The sequence below is a fragment of the Lemur catta genome, chromosome 21, assembly GCF_020740605.2.
Source record: "Lemur catta isolate mLemCat1 chromosome 21, mLemCat1.pri, whole genome shotgun sequence".
In the NCBI taxonomy this organism is placed as follows: Eukaryota; Metazoa; Chordata; class Mammalia; order Primates; family Lemuridae; genus Lemur; species Lemur catta.
This window is the reverse complement of record NC_059148.1, coordinates 1,251,717-1,268,921: the sequence shown is the minus strand read 5'-3', so window position 1 is coordinate 1,268,921 and position 17,205 is coordinate 1,251,717.

Genomic DNA, 17,205 nt, shown 5'->3' with positions numbered 1-17,205 from the left:
ACACTATCCTAGGCCTGATGATAACCCTAACCCTAACCCTAACACTATCCTAGGGCTGATGCTAACCCTAACCCTAACCCTAACACTATCCTAGGGCTGATGCTAACCCTAACCCTAACACTATCCTAGGGCTGATGCTAATCCTAACCCTAACCCTAACACTATCCTAGGGCTGATGCTAACCCTAACCCTAACACTATCCTAGGGCTGATGCTAACCCTAACCCTAACCCTAACACTATCCTAGGGCTGATGCTAACCCTAACCCTAACACTATCCTAGGGCTGATGCTAACCCTTACCCTAACCCTAACACTATCCTAGGGCTGATGCTAACCCAAACCCTAACACTATCCTAGGGCTGATGCTAACCCTAACCCTAACCCTAACATTATCCTAGGGCTGATGCTAACCCTAACCCTAACCCTAACACTATCCTAGAGCTGATGCTAACGCTAACCCTAACCCTAACCCTAACCCTAATACTATCCTAGGGCTGATGCTAACCCTAACCCTAACCCTAACACTATCCTAGGGCTGATGCTAACCCTAACCCTAACTCTAACACTATCCTAGGGCTGATGCTAACCCTAACCCTAACACTATCCTAGGGCTGATGCTAACCCTAACCCTAACCCTAACACTATCCTAGGGCTGATGCTAACCCTAACCCTAACACTATCCTAGGGCTGATGCTAACCCTAACCCTAACCCTAACACTATCCTAGAGCTGATGCTAACGCTAACCCTAACCCTAACCCTAACCCTAATACTATCCTAGGGCTGATGCTAACCGTAACCCTAACCCTAACACTATCCTAGGGCTGATGCTAACCCTAACCCTAACTCTAACACTATCCTAGTGCTGATGCTAACCCTAACCCTAACACTATCCTAGGGCTGATGCTAACCCTAACCCTAACCCTAACACTATCCTAGGGCTGATGCTAACCCTAACCCTAACACTATCCTAGGGCTGATGCTAACCCTAACCCTAACCCTAACACTATCCTAGGGCTGATGCTAACCCTAACCCTAACCTTAACACTATCCTAGGGCTGATGCTAACCCTAACCCTAACCCTAACACTATCCTAGAGCTGATGCTAACCCTAACCCTAACACTATCCTAGGCCTGATGATAACCCTAACCCTAACCCTAACGCTATCCTAAGTCTGATGCTAACCCTAGCCCTCACACTATCCTAGGCCTGATGATAACCCTAACCCTAACCCTAACACTATCCTAGGGCTGATGCTAACCCTAACCCTAACCCTAACACTATCCTAGGGCTGATGCTAACCCTAACCCTAACACTATCCTAGGGCTGATGCTAACCCTAACCCTAACACTATCCTAGGGCTTATGCTAACCCTAACCCTAACACTATCCTAGGGCTGATGCTAACCCTAACCCTAACACTAACACTATCCTAAGTCTGATGCTAACCCTAGCCCTCACACTATCCTAGGCCTGATGATAACCCTAACCCTAACCCTAACACTATCCTAGGGCTGATGCTAACCCTAACCCTAACCCTAACACTATCCTAGGGCTGATGCTAACCCTAACCCTAACACTATCCTAGGGCTGATGCTAACCCTAACCCTAACCCTAACACTATCCTAGGGCTGATGCTAACCCTAACCCTAACACTATCCTAGGGCTGATGCTAACCCTAACCCTAACCCTAACACTATCCTAGGGCTGATGCTAACCCTAACCCTAACACTATCCCAGGGCTGATGCTAACCCTAACCCTAACCCTAACACTATCCTAGGGCTGATGCTAACCCAAACCCTAACACTATCCTAGGGCTGATGCTAACCCTAACCCTAACCCTAACACTATCCTAGAGCTGATGCTAACGCTAACCCTAACCCTAACCCTAACCCTAATACTATCCTAGGGCTGATGCTAACCCTAACGCTAACCCTAACACTATCCTAGGGCTGATGCTAACCCTAACCCTAACTCTAACACTATCTTAGGGCTGAGGCTAACCCTAACCCAAACACTATCCTACGGCTGATGCTAACCCTAACCCTAACCCTAACACTATCCTAGGGCTGATGCTAACCCTAACCCTAACACTATCCTAGGGCTGATGCTAACCCTAACCCTAACCCTAACACTTTCCTAGGGCTGATGCTAACCCTAACCCTAACACTATCCTAGGGCTGATGCTAACCCTAACCCTAATACTATCCTAGGGCTGATGCTAACCCTAACCCTAACCCTAACACTATCCTGGGGCTGATGCTAACCCTAACCCTAACCCTAACACTATCCTAGGGCTGATGCTAACCCTAACCCTAACACTATCCTAGGCCTGATGCTAACCCTAACCCTAACACTTACACTATCCTAGGGCTGATGCTAACCCTAACCCTATCCCTAACACTATCCTAGGTCTGATGCTAACCCTAAACCTAACACTATCCTAGGGCTGATACTAACCCTAACCCTAACCCTAACACTATCATAGGGCTGATGTTAACCCTAACCCTAACACTATCCTGGGGCTGATGCTAACCCTAACACTAACACTATTCTAGGGCTGATGCTAACCCTAACCCTAACCCTAACACTATCCTAGGGCTGATGCTAACCATAACCCTAACCCTAACACTATCCTAGGCCTGATGCTAACCTAACCCTAACTCTAACACTATCCTAGGGTTTATGTTAACGCTAACCCTAACACTATCCTAGGGCTGATGCTAACCCTAAACCTAACCCTAACACTATCCTAGGGCTGATGCTAACCCTAACCCTAACCCTAACACTCTCCTAGGGCTGATGCTAACCCGATCCCTAACACTATCCTAGGCCTGATGCTAACCCTAACCCTAACACTATCCTAGGGCTCATGCTAACCCTAACCCTAACCCTAACACTATCCTAGGCCTGATGCTAACCCTATCCCTAACACTAACACTCTCCTAGGGCTGAGGCTAACCCAAACCCTAACACTATCCTAGGGCTGATGCTAACCCTAACCCTAACCCTAACACTATCCTAGGGTAGATGCTAACCCTAACCCTAACACTATCCTAGGGCTGATGCTAACCCTAACCCTAACCCTAACACTATCCTAGGGCTGATGCTAACCCTAACCCTAACCCTAACACTATCCTAGGGCTGATGCTAACCCTAACCCTAACCCTAACACTATCCTAGGGCTGATGCTAACCCTAACCCTAACCCTAACACTATCCTAGGGCTGATGCTAACCCTAACCCTAACCCTAACACTATCCTAGGGCTGATGCTAACCCTAACCCTAACCCTAACACTATCCTAGAGCTGATGCTAACGCTAACGCTAACCCTAACCCTAACCCTAATACTATCCTAGGGCTGATGCTAACCCTAACCCTAACCCTAACACTATCCTAGGGCTGATGCTAACCCTAACCCTAACTCTAACACTATCTTAGGGCTGAGGCTAACCCTAACTCAAACACTATCCTACGGCTGATGCTAACCCTAACCCTAACCCTAACACTATCCTAGGTGTGATGCTAACCCTAAACCTAACACCATCCTAGGGCTGACGCTAACCCTAACCCTAACCCTAACACTATCCTAGGGCTGATGTTAACCCTAACCCTAACACTATCCTAGGGCTGATGCTAACCCTAACCCTAACCCTAACACTCTCCTTGGGCTGATGCTAACCGTAACCCTAACACTATCCTAGGCCTGATGTTAACCCTAACCCTAACACTATCCTAGGGCTGATGCTAACCCTAACCCTAACCCTAACACTATCCTAGGGCTGATGCTAACCCTAACCCTAACCCTAACACTATCCTAGGCCTGATGCTAACCCTAACCCTAACTCTAACACTATCCTAGGGTTTATGTTAACCCTAACCCTAACACTATCCTAGGGCTGATGCTAACCCTAAACCTAACCCTAACACTATCCTAGGGCTGATGCTAACCCTAACCCTAACCCTAACACTCTCCTAGGGCTGATGCTAACCCGAACCCTAACACTATCCTAGGCCTGATGCTAACCCTAACCCTAACACTATCCTAGGGCTGATGCTAACCCTAACCCTAACCCTAACACTATCCTAGGCCTGATGCTAACCCTATCCCTAACACTAACACTCTCCTAGGGCTGAGGCTAACCCAAACCCTAACACTATCCTAGGGCTGATGCTAACCCTAACCCTAACCCTAACACTATCCTAGGGTAGATGCTAACCCTAACCCTAACACTATCCTAGGGCTGATGCTAACCCTAACCCTAACCCTAACACTATCCTAGGGCTGATGCTAACCCTAACCTTAACACTATCCTAGGGCTGATGCTAACCCTAACCCTAACCCTAACACTATCCTAGGGCTGATGCTAACCCTAACCCTAACACTATCCTAGGGCTGATGCTAACCCTAACCCTAACCCTAACACTATCCTAGGGCTGATGCTAACCCTAACCCTAACACTATCCTAGGGCTGATGCTAACCCTAACCCTAACCCTAACACTTTCCTAGGGCTGATGCTAACCCTAACCCTAACACTATCCTAGGGCTGATGCTAACCCTAACCCTAATACTATCCTAGGGCTGATGCTAACCCTAACCCTAACCCTAACACTATCCTGGGGCTGATGCTAACCCTAACCCTAACCCTAACACTATCCTAGGGCTGATGCTAACCCTAACCCTAACACTATCCTAGGCCTGATGCTAACCCTAACCCTAACACTTACACTATCCTAGGGCTGATGCTAACCCTAACCCTAACCCTAACACTATCCTAGGTCTGATGCTAACCCTAAACCTAACACTATCCTAGGGCTGATACTAACCCTAACCCTAACCCTAACACTATCATAGGGCTGATGTTAACCCTAACCCTAACACTATCCTAGGGCTGATGCTAACCCTAACACTAACACTATCCTAGGGTTGATGCTAACCCTAACCCTAACCCTAACACTATCCTAGGGCTGATGCTAACCCTAACCCTAACCCTAACACTATCCTAGGCCTGATGCTAACCTAACCCTAACTCTAACACTATCCAAGGGTTTATGTTAACCCTAACACTAACACTATCCTAGGGCTGATGCTAACCCTAAACCTAACCCTAACACTATCCTAGGGCTGATGCTAACCCTAACCCTAACCCTAACACTCTCCTAGGGCTGATGCTAACCCGAACCCTAACACTATCCTAGGCCTGATGCTAACCCTAACCCTAACACTATCCTAGGGCTCATGCTAACCCTAACCCTAACCCTAACACTATCCTAGGCCTGATGCTAACCCTATCCCTAACACTAACACTCTCCTAGGGCTGAGGCTAACCCAAACCCTAACACTATCCTAGGGCTGATGCTAACCCTAACCCTAACCCTAACACTCTCCTTGGGCTGATGCTAACCGTAACCCTAACACTATCCTAGGCCTGATGCTAACCCTAACCCTAACACTATCCTAGGGCTGATGCTAAACCTAACCCTAACCCTAACACTATCCTAGGCCTGATGCTAACCCTAACCCTAACCCTAACACTATCCTAGAGCTGATGCTAACGCTAACCCTAACCCTAACCCTAACCCTAATACTATCCTAGGGCTGATGCTAACCGTAACCCTAACCCTAACACTATCCTAGGGCTGATGCTAACCCTAACCCTAACTCTAACACTATCCTAGGGCTGATGCTAACCCTAACCCTAACACTATCCTAGGGCTGATACTAACCCTAACCCTAACCCTAACACTATCCTAGGGCTGATGCTAACCCTAACCCTAACACTATCCTAGGGCTGATGCTAACCCTAACCCTAACCCTAACACTTTCCTAGGGCTGATGCTAACCCTAACCCTAACCCTAACACTATCCTAAGTCTGATGCTAACCCTAGCCCTCACACTATCCTAGGCCTAATGATAACCCTAACCCTAACCTTAACACTATCCTAGGGCTGATGCTAACCCTAACCCTAACCCTAACACTATCCTAGAGCTGATGCTAACCCTAACCCTAACACTATCCTAGGCCTGATGATAACCCTAACCCTAACCCTAACGCTATCGTAGGGCTGATGCTAACCCTAACCCTAACACTATCCTAGGGCTGATGCTAACCCTAACCCTAACACTATCCTAGGGCTGATGCTAACCCTAACCCTAACCCTAACACTATCCTAAGTCTGATGCTAACCCTAGCCCTCACACTATCCTAGGCCTGATGCTAACCTTAACCCTAACCCTAACACTATCCTAGAGCTGATGCTAACGCTAACCCTAACCCTAACCCTAACCCTAATACTATCCTAGGGCTGATGCTAACCCTAACCCTAACCCTAACACTATCCTAGGGCTGATGCTAACCCTAACCCTAACTCTAACACTATCCTAGGGCTGATGCTAACCCTAACCCTAACACTATCCTAGGGCTGATGCTAACCCTAACCCTAACCCTAACACTATCCTAGGGCTGATGCTAACCCTAACCCTAACACTAACCTAGGGCTGATGCTAACCCTAACCCTAACCCTAACACTATCCTAGAGCTGATGCTAACGCTAACCCTAACCCTAACCCTAACCCTAATACTATCCTAGGGCTGATGCTAACCGTAACCCTAACCCTAACACTATCCTAGGGCTGATGCTAACCCTAACCCTAACTCTAACACTATCCTAGGGCTGATGCTAACCCTAACCCTAACACTATCCTAGGCCTGATGATAACCCTAACCCTAACCCTAACGCTATCGTAGGGCTGATGCTAACCCTAACCCTAACACTATCCTAGGGCTGATGCTAACCCTAACCCTAACACAATCCTACGGCTGATGCTAACCCTAACCCTAACCCTAACACTATCCTAAGTCTGATGCTAACCCTAGCCCTCACACTATCCTAGGCCTGATGATAACCCTAACCCTAACCCTAAAACTATCCTAGGGCTGATGCTAACCCTAACCCTAACCCTAACACTATCCTAAGGCTGATGCTAACCCTAACCCTAACACTATCCTAGGGCTGATGCTAACCCTAACCCTAACCCTAACACTATCCTAGGCTGATGCTAACCCTAACCCTAACACTATCCTAGGGCTGATGCTAACCCTAAGCTAACCCTAACACTATCCTAGGGCTGATGCTAACCCTAACCCTAACACTATCCTAGGGCTGATGCTAACCCTAACCCTAACCCTAACACTATCCTAGGGCTGATGCTAACCCAAACCCTAACACTATCCTAGGGCTGATGCTAACCCTAACCCTAACCCTAACATTATCCTAGGGCTGATGCTAACCCTAACCCTAACCCTAACACTATCCTAGAGCTGATGCTAACGCTAACCCTAACCCTAACCCTAACCCTAATACTATCCTAGGGCTGATGCTAACCCTAACCCTAACCCTAACACTATCCTAGGGCTGATGCTAACCCTAACCCTAACTCTAACACTATCTTAGGGCTGAGGCTAACCCTAACCCAAACACTATCCTACGGCTGATGCTAACCCTAACCCTAACCCTAACACTATCCTAGGGCTGATGCTAACCCTAACCCTAACACTATCCTAGGGCTGATGCTAACCCTAACCCTAACCCTAACACTTTCCTAGGGCTGATGCTAACCCTAACCCTAACACTATCCTAGGGCTGATGCTAACCCTAACCCTAATACTATCCTAGGGCTGATGCTAACCCTAACCCTAACCCTAACACTATCCTGGGGCTGATGCTAACCCTAACCCTAACCCTAACACTATCCTAGGGCTGATGCTAACCCTAACCCTAACACTTACACTATCCTAGGGCTGATGCTAACCCTAACCCTATCCCTAACACTATCCTAGGTCTGATGCTAACCCTAAACCTAACACTATCCTAGGGCTGATACTAACCCTAACCCTAACCCTAACACTATCATAGGGCTGATGTTAACCCTAACACTAACACTCTCCTAGGGCTGAGGCTAACCCAAACCCTAACACTATCCTCGGGCTGATGCTAACCCTAACCCTAACCCTACCACTATCCTAGGGTAGATGCTAACCCTAACCCTAACACTATCCTAGGGCTGATGCTAACCCTAACCCTAACCCTAACACTATCCTAGGGCTGATGCTAACCCTAACCCTAACACTATCCTAGGGCTGATGCTAACCCTAACCCTAACCCTAACACTATCCTAGGGCTGATGCTAACCCTAACCCTAACCCTAACACTATCCTAGGGCTGATGCTAACCCTAACCCTAACCCTAACACTATCCTAGGGCTGATGCTAACCCTAACCCTAACCCTAACACTATCCTAGGGCTGATGCTAACCCTAACCCTAACCCTAACACTATCCTAGAGCTGATGCTAACGCTAACGCTAACCCTAACCCTAACCCTAATACTATCCTAGGGCTGATGCTAACCCTAACCCTAACCCTAACACTATCCTAGGGCTGATGCTAACCCTAACCCTAACTCTAACACTATCTTAGGGCTGAGGCTAACCCTAACCCAAACACTATCCTACGGCTGATGCTAACCCTAAACCTAACCCTAACACTATCCTAGGTGTGATGCTAACCCTAAACCTAACACCATCCTAGGGCTGACGCTAACCCTAACCCTAACCCTAACACTATCCTAGGGCTGATGTTAACCCTAACCCTAACACTATCCTAGGGCTGATGCTAACCCTAACCCTAACCCTAACACTCTCCTTGGGCTGATGCTAACCGTAACCCTAACACTATCCTAGGCCTGATGCTAACCCTAACCCTAACACTATCCTAGGGCTGATGCTAACCCTAACCCTAACCCTAACACTATCCTAGGGCTGATGCTAACCCTAACCCTAACCCTAACACTATCCTAGGCCTGATGCTAACCCTAACCCTAACTCTAACACTATCCTAGGGTTTATGTTAACCCTAACCCTAACACTATCCTAGGGCTGATGCTAACCCTAAACCTAACCCTAACACTATCCTAGGGCTGATGCTAACCCTAACCCTAACCCTAACACTCTCCTAGGGCTGATGCTAACCCGAACCCTAACACTATCCTAGGCCTGATGCTAACCCTAACCCTAACACTATCCTAGGGCTGATGCTAACCCTAACCCTAACCCTAACACTATCCTAGGCCTGATGCTAACCCTATCCCTAACACTAACACTCTCCTAGGGCTGAGGCTAACCCAAACCCTAACACTATCCTAGGGCTGATGCTAACCCTAACCCTAACCCTAACACTATCCTAGGGTAGATGCTAACCCTAACCCTAACACTATCCTAGGGCTGATGCTAACCCTAAGCCTAACCCTAACACTATCCTAGGGCTGATGCTAACCCTAACATTAACACTATCCTAGGGCTGATGCTAACCCTAACCCTAACCCTAACACTATCCTAGGGCTGATGCTAACCCTAACCCTAACACTATCCTAGGGCTGATGCTAACCCTAAACCTAACCCTAACACTATCCTAGGGCTGATGCTAACCCTAACCCTAACACTATCCTAGGGCTGATGCTAACCCTAACCCTAACCCTAACACTATCCTAGAGCTGATGCTAACGCTAACGCTAACCCTAACCCTAACCCTAATACTATCCTAGGGCTGATGCTAACCCTAACCCTAACCCTAACACTATCCTAGGGCTGATGCTAACCCTAACCCTAACTCTAACACTATCTTAGGGCTGAGGCTAACCCTAACCCAAACACTATCCTACGGCTGATGCTAACCCTAACCCTAACCCTAACACTATCCTAGGTGTGATGCTAACCCTAAACCTAACACCATCCTAGGGCTGACGCTAACCCTAACCCTAACCCTAACACTATCCTAGGGCTGATGTTAACCCTAACCCTAACACTATCCTAGGGCTGATGCTAACCCTAACCCTAACCCTAACACTCTCCTTGGGCTGATGCTAACCGTAACCCTAACACTATCCTAGGCCTGATGCTAACCCTAACCCTAACACTATCCTAGGGCTGATGCTAACCCTAACCCTAACCCTAACACTCTCCTATTCCTGATGCTAACCCTAACCCTAACCCTAACACTATCCTAGAGCTGATGCTAACGCTAACCCTAACCCTAACCCTAACCCTAATACTATCCTAGGGCTGATGCTAACCCTAACCCTAACCCTAACACTATCCTAGGGCTGATGCTAACCCTAACCCTAACTCTAACACTATCTTAGGGCTGAGGCTAACCCTAACCCAAACACTATCCTACGGCTGATGCTAACCCTAACCCTAACCCTAACACTATCCTAGGGCTGATGCTAACCCTAACCCTAACACTATCCTAGGGCTGATGCTAACCCTAACCCTAACCCTAACACTTTCCTAGGGCTGATGCTAACCCTAACCCTAACCCTAACACTATCCTAAGTCTGATGCTAACCCTAGCCCTCACACTATCCTAGGCCTGATGATAACCCTAACCCTAACCTTAACACTATCCTAGGGCTGATGCTAACACTAACCCTAACCCTAACACTATCCTAGAGCTGATGCTAACCCTAACCCTAACACTATCCTAGGCCTGATGATAACCCTAACCCTAACCCTAACGCTATCCTAGGGCTGATGCTAACCCTAACCCTAACACTATCCTAGGACTGATGCTAACCCTAACCCTAACACTATCCTAGGGCTGATGCTAACCCTAACCCTAACCCTAACCCTAACACTATCCTAAGTCTGATGCTAACCCTAGCCCTCACACTATCCTAGGCCTGATGATAACCCTAACCCTAACCCTAACACTATCCCAGGGCTGATGCTAACCCTAACCCTAACCCTAACACTATCCTAGGGCTGATGCTAACCCTAACCCTAACACTATCCTAGGGCTGATGCTAACCCTAACCCTAACCCTAACACTATCCTAGGGCTGATGCTAACCCTAACCCTAACACTATCCTAGGGCTGATGCTAACCCTAACCCTAACCCTAACACTATCCTAGGGCTGATGCTAACCCTAACCTTAACACTATCCTAGGGCTGATGCTAACCCTAACCCTAACCCTAACACTATCCTAGGGCTGATGCTAACCCAAACCCTAACACTATCCTAGGGCTGATGCTAACCCTAACCCTAACCCTAACACTATCCTAGGGCTGATGCTAACCCTAACCCTAACCCTAACACTATCCTAGAGCTGATGCTAACGCTAACCCTAACCCTAACCCTAACCCTAATACTATCCTAGGGCTGATGCTAACCCTAACCCTAACCCTAACACTATCCTAGGGCTGATGCTAACCCTAACCCTAACTCTAACACTATCTTAGGGCTGAGGCTAACCCTAACCCAAACACTATCCTACGGCTGATGCTAACCCTAACCCTAACCCTAACACTATCCTAGGGCTGATGCTAACCCTAACCCTAACACTATCCTAGGCCTGATGCTAACCCTAACCCTAACACTTACACTATCCTAGGGCTGATGCTAACCCTAACACTAACCCTAACACTATCCTTGGTCTGATGCTAACCCTAAACCTAACACTATCCTAGGGCTAAAGCTAACCCTAACCCTAACCCTAACACTATCATAGGGCTGATGTTAACCCTAACCCTAACACTCTCCTAGGGCTGATGCTAACCCTAACACTAACACTATCCTAGGGCTGATGCTAACCCTAACCCTAACCCTAACACTATCCTAGGGCTGATGCTAACCCTAACCCTAACCCTAACACTATCCTAGGCCTGATGCTAACCCTAACCCTAACACTATCCTAGGGCTGATGCTAACCCTAACCCTAACCCTAACACTATCCTAGGCCTGATGCTAACCCTATCCCTAACACTAACACTCTCCTAGGGCTGAGGCTAACCCAAACCCTAACACTATCCTAGGGCTGATGCTAACCCTAACCCTAACCCTAACACTATCCTAGGGTAGATGCTAACCCTAACCCTAACACTATCCTAGGGCTGATGCTAACCCTAACCCTAACCCTAACACTATCCTAGGGCTGATGCTAACCCTAACCCTAACACTATCCTAGGGCTGATGCTAACCCTAACCCTAACCCTAACTCTATCCTAGGGCTGATGCTAACCCTAACCCTAACAGTATCCTAGGGCTGATGCTAACCCTAACCCTAACCCTAACACTATCCTAGGGCTGATGCTAACCCTAACCCTAACCCTAACACTATCCTAGGGCTGATGCTACCCTAACCTTAACACTAACACTATCCTAGAGCTGATGCTAACGCTAACCCTAACGCTAACCCTAACCATAATACTATCCTAGGGCTGATGCTAACCCTAACCCTAACCCTAACACTATCCTAGGGCTGATGCTAACCCTAACGCTAACTCTAACACTATCTTAGGGCTGAGGCTAACCCTAACCCTAATACTATCCTAGGGCTGATGCTAACCCTAACCCTAACACTAACACTATCCTAGGGCTGATGTTAACCCTAACCCTAACACTACCCTAGGGCTGATGCTAACCCTAACCCTAACCCTAACACTCTCCTTGGGCTGATGCTAACCGTAACCCTAACACTATCCTAGGCCTGATGCTAACCCTAACCCTAACACTATCCTAGGGCTGATGCTAACCCTAACCCTAACCCTAACACTATCCTAGGGCTGATGCTAACCCTAACCCTAACACTATCCTAGGGCTGATGCTAACCCTAACCCTAAACCTAACACTTTCCTAGGGCTGATGCTAACCCTAACCCTAACACTATCCTATGGCTGATGCTAACCCTAACCCTAACCCTAACACTATCCTAAGTCTGATGCTAACCCTAGCCCTCACACTATCCTAGGCCTGATGATAACCCTAACCCTAACCCTAACACTATCCTAGGGCTGATGCTAACCCTAACCCTAACCCTAACACTATCCTAGGGCTGATGCTAACCCTAACCCTAACACTATCCTAGGGGTGATGCTAACCCTAACCCTAACCCTAACACTATCCTAGTGCTGATGCTAACCCTAACCCTAACCCTAACACTATCCTAGAGCTGATGCTAACGCTAACCCTAACCCTAACCCTAACCCTAATACTATCCTAGGGCTGATGCTAACCCTAACCCTAACCATAACACTATCCTAGGGCTGATGCTAACCCTAACCCTAACTCTAACACTATCTTAGGGCTCAGGCTAACCCTAACCCAAACACTATCCTACGGCTGATGCTAACCCTAACCCTAACCCTAACACTATCCTAGGGCTGATGCTAACCCTAACCCTAACACTATCCTAGGGCTGATGCTAACCCTAACCCTAACCCTAAAACTTTCCTAGGGCTGATGCTAACCCTAACCCTAACACTATCCTAGGGCTGATGCTAACCCTAACCCTAATACTATCCTAGGGCTGATGCTAACCCTAACCCTAACCCTAACACTATCCTAGGGCTGATGCTAACCCTGACCCTAACCCTAACACTATCCTAGGGCTGATGCTAACCCTAACCCTAACCCTAACACTATCCTAGGGTAGATGCTAACCCTAACCCTAACACTATCCTAGGGCTGATGCTAACCCTAACCCTAACCCTAACACTATCCTAGGGCTGATGCTAACCCTAACCCTAACACTATCCTAGGGCTGATGCTAACCCTAACCCTAACCCTAACACTATCCTAGGGCTGATGCTAACCCTAACCCTAACACTATCCTAGGGCTGATGCTAACCCTAACCCTAACCCTAACACTATCCTAGGGCTGATGCTAACCCTAACCCTAACCCTAACACTATCCTAGGGCTGATGCTAACCCTAACCCTAACACTAACACTATCCTAGAGCTGATGCTAACGCTAACCCTAACCCTAACCCTAACCATAATACTATCCTAGGGCTGATGCTAACCCTAACCCTAACCCTAACACTATCCTAGGGCTGATGCTAACCCTAACCCTAACTCTAACACTATCTTAGGGCTGAGGCTAACCCTAACCCTAATACTATCCTAGGGCTGAGGCTAACCCTAACCCTAACACTAACACTATCCTAGGGCTGATGTTAACCCTAACCCTAACACTACCCTAGGGCTGATGCTAACCCTAACACTAACCCTAACACTCTCCTTGGGCTGATGCTAACCGTAACCCTAACACTATCCTAGGCCTGATGCTAACCCTAACCCTAACACTATCCTAGGCCTGATGCTAACCCTAACCCTAACCCTAACACTATCCTAGGGCTGATGCTAACCCTAACCCTAACACTATCCTAGGGCTGATGCTAACCCTAACCCTAAACCTAACACTTTCCTAGGGCTGATGCTAACCCTAACCCTAACACTATCCTATGGCTGATGCTAACCCTAACCCTAACCCTAACACTATCATAAGTCTGATGCTAACCCTAGCGCTCACACTATCCTAGGCCTGATGATAACCCTAACCCTAACCCTAACACTATCCTAGGGCTGATGCTAACCATAACCCTAACCCTAACACTATCCTAGGGCTGATGCTAACCCTAACCCTAACACTATCCTAGGGGTGATGCTAACCCTAACCCTAACCCTAACACTATCCTAGTGCTGATGTTAACCCTAACCCTAACCCTAACACTATCCTAGAGCTGATGCTAACGCTAACCCTAACCCTAACCCTAACCCTAATACTATCCTAGGGCTGATGCTAACCCTAACCCTAACCATAACACTATCCTAGGGCTGATGCTAACCCTAACCCTAACTCTAACACTATCTTAGGGCTGAGGCTAACCCTAACCCAAACACTATCCTACGGCTGATGCTAACCCTAACCCTAACCCTAACACTATCCTAGGGCTGATGCTAACCCTAACCCTAACACTATCCTAGGGCTGATGCTAACCCTAACCCTAACCCTAAAACTTTCCTAGGGCTGATGCTAACCCTAACCCTAACACTATCCTAGGGCTGATGCTAACCCTAACCCTAATACTATCCTAGGGCTGATGCTAACCCTAACCCTAACCCTAACACTATCCTAGGGCTGATGCTAACCCTGACCCTAACCCTAACACTATCCTAGGGCTGATGCTAACCCTAACCCTAACACTATCCTAGGGCTGATGCTAACCCTAACACTAACACTATCCTAGGGCTGATGCTAACCCTAACCCTAACCCTAGCACTATCCTAGGCCTGATGCTAACCCTAACCATAACCCTATCACTATCCTAGGCCTGAGGCTAACCCTAACCCTAACACTATCCTACGGCTGATGCTAACCCTAACCCTAACCCTAACACTATCCTAAGGCTGATGCTAACCCTAACACTAACACTATCCTAGGCCTGGTGCTAACCCTAACCCTAACCCTAAAACTATCCTAGGGCTGATGCTAACCCTAACTCTAATAATATCCTAGGGCTGATGCTAACCCTAACCCTAACCCTAACACTATCCTAGGGCTGATGCTAACCCTAACCCTAACCCTAACACTATCCTAGGGCTGATGCTAACCCTAACCCTAACTCTAACACTATCCTAGGGCTGATGCTAACCCTAACCCTAACAATATCCTAGGCCTGATGATATCCCTAACCCTAAACCTAACACTATCCTAGGGCTGATGCTAACCCTAACCCTAACCCTAACACTATCCTAGGGCTGATTCTAACCGTAACCCTGACACTATCCTAGGCCTGATGCTAACCCTAACCCTAACACTAACACTATCCTAGGTCTGATGCTAACCCTATCCCTAACCATAACACTCTCCTAGGGCTGAGGCTAACCCTAACCCTAACACTATCCTAGGGCTGATGCTAACCCTAACCCTAACCCTAACACTATCCTAGGCCTGATGCTAACCCTATCCCTAACACTAACACTCTCCTAGGGCTGAGGCTAACCCAAACCCTAACACTATCCTAGGGCTGATGCTAACCCTAACCCTAACCCTAACACTATCCTAGGGTAGATGCTAACCCTAACCCTAACACTATCCTAGGGCTGATGCTAACCCTAACCCTAACCCTAACACTATCCTAGGGCTGATGCTAACCCTAACCCTAACACTATCCTAGGGCTGATGCTAACCCTAACCCTAACCCTAACACTATCCTAGGGCTGAGGCTAACCTTAACCCTAACCCTAACACTATTCTAGGGCTGAGGCTAACCCTAACGCTAACCCTAACACTATCCTTGAACTAATGCTAACCCTAACCCTAACCCTAACACTATCCTAGGCCTGATGGTAACCCTAACCCTAACCCTAACACTATCCTAGGGTTTATGTTAACCCTAACCCTAACACTATCCTAGGGCTGATGCTAACCCTAACCCTAACCCTAACACTCTCCTAGGGCTGATGCTAACCCTAACCCTAACACTATCCTAGGCCTGATGCTAACCCTAACCCTAACACTATCCTAGGGATGATGCTAACCCTAACCCTAACCCTAACACTATCCTAGGCCTGATGCTAACCCTATCCCTAACAGTAACACTCTCCTAGGGCTGAGGCTAACCCTAACCCTAACACTATCCTAGGGCTGATGCTAACCCTAACCCTAACCCTAACACTATCCTAGGGTTGATGGTAACCCTAACCCTAACACTATCCTAGGGCTGATGCTAACCCTAACCCTAACCCTAACACTATCCTAGGGCTGATGCTAACCATAACCCTAACACTATCCTAGGGCTGATGTTAACCCTAACACTTACCCTAACACTATCCTAGGGCTGATGCTAACCCTAACCCTAACACTATCCTAGGGCTGATGCTAACCCTAACCCTAACCCTAACACTATCCTAGGGCTGATGCTAACCCTAACCCTAACCCTAACACTATCCTAGGGCTGATGCTAACCCTAACCCTAACCCTAACACTATCCTAGAGCTGATGCTAACGCTAACCCTAACCCTAACCCTAACCCTAATACTATCCTAGGGCTGCTGCTAACCCTAACCCTAACCCTAACACTATCCTAGGGCTGAGGCTAACCCTAACCCTAACTCTAACACTACCTTAGGGCTGAGTCTAACCCTAACCCAAACACTATCCTACGGCTGATGCTAACCCTAACAGTAACCCTAACACTATCCTAGGTCTGATGCTAACCCTATACCTAACACTATCCTAGGGCTGATGCTAACCCTAACCCTAACACTCTCCTTGGGCTGATGCTAACCGTAACCCTAACACTATCCTAGGCCTGATGTTAACCATAACCCTAACACTATCCTAGGGCTGATGCTAACCA